This window comes from Sinocyclocheilus anshuiensis, unplaced genomic scaffold, assembly GCF_001515605.1.
Source record: "Sinocyclocheilus anshuiensis isolate Anshui unplaced genomic scaffold, SAMN03320099.WGS_v1.1 scaffold74, whole genome shotgun sequence".
In the NCBI taxonomy this organism is placed as follows: domain Eukaryota; kingdom Metazoa; phylum Chordata; class Actinopteri; order Cypriniformes; family Cyprinidae; genus Sinocyclocheilus; species Sinocyclocheilus anshuiensis.
The window spans coordinates 44,608-45,801 of NW_015546044.1; positions in this window are offsets into that span (position 1 = coordinate 44,608).

Below are 1,194 nucleotides of genomic sequence, written 5' to 3' on the forward strand. Positions count from 1 at the left end.
ATGGATAAAAATAAAATTAAAATAAGCATGTAACGACCACAAACGGAGGAAAGTAGTGGAGTAAAAGTACCGATACATCACTTAAAATGTACTCAAGTAAAAGTAAAAGTACACAATTTTTAAACTACTCAAAGAAGTACAATTACTGATAAAAACTACTTAATTACTGTAACGTGAGTATTTGTAATTCGTTACTTCACACCCCTGCTGAAGATGCGTTCTCTTGATCTTAAATCAGATTAAAGTACTACATATGTGGATCTTAAATCTCATTTACTGATATTATACATTAAAAATTCATGAAAACATTTGGAATATAGTTTTCTGGAACATGTCATGAACATATTTTTGGTGCGTTGTTGTTGGTGCTATTAGCATATGGGGTTAAAGCAGTTAGAAACAATTAATCATTTTGTGAAGCAATTGGTTCAGTTGACTTAAAGTTTCGAATAAGCTTGGCCTCTCCCATCGCTATAACTGTATACCAATAACTACTAAAGTGGACAAGCTCACAACACAATAATCACATTAATATGACAAAGTTTCAAGAAAACATTTGGAATACACAGTAGTTTTGCCATTGAACATTTTTGGTGCGCTGTTGTTGATGCTTTTAGCGTATAGTGCTTTGAAACAGTGATTCACTTTCTGAAGCAGTTGGTTCAGTTGATTTAAAGTTTTGAAAAACTTTTCTTCACCCATTGCTATAACCATATACCAATAACTACTAAAGTGGACAAGCTCACAACACAGTAATCATATTACTAGTATATCAGTATCTTTTTTACATTTGTTTCCTGTTAAATATTTAATAGTGGGTTGCATACTTAGTAAACTTTCCACCGCAATCTTTATTGAATGCATTGAGAAATAAGCCTCACGCACAAGTTCTCATATTTGATGGCTGGATGAAATTAATTCAAGCCAAATGATTTTTTTCCCCCTTCTCATGACATTTTCTGCTCCCTCGCTACACACTGCAGCTTATTGCTGGCACTGTTCCTCAGCTATTGTGTGCTCCTGCACTTGACCCTCCAATATGTCCCTTCTCAATTCATCCCAATCCTTCAAGTGGAACAAGCACAGCGAGAGGAGAAGGTGCTGATAAACCTGGCAAAAACACTATTTCCTCTCAGAGTCAGCTTCCTAGAGTGACCTGGAGATGTGAGGAAGTGTGAGGTTCAAAGGGTCCTT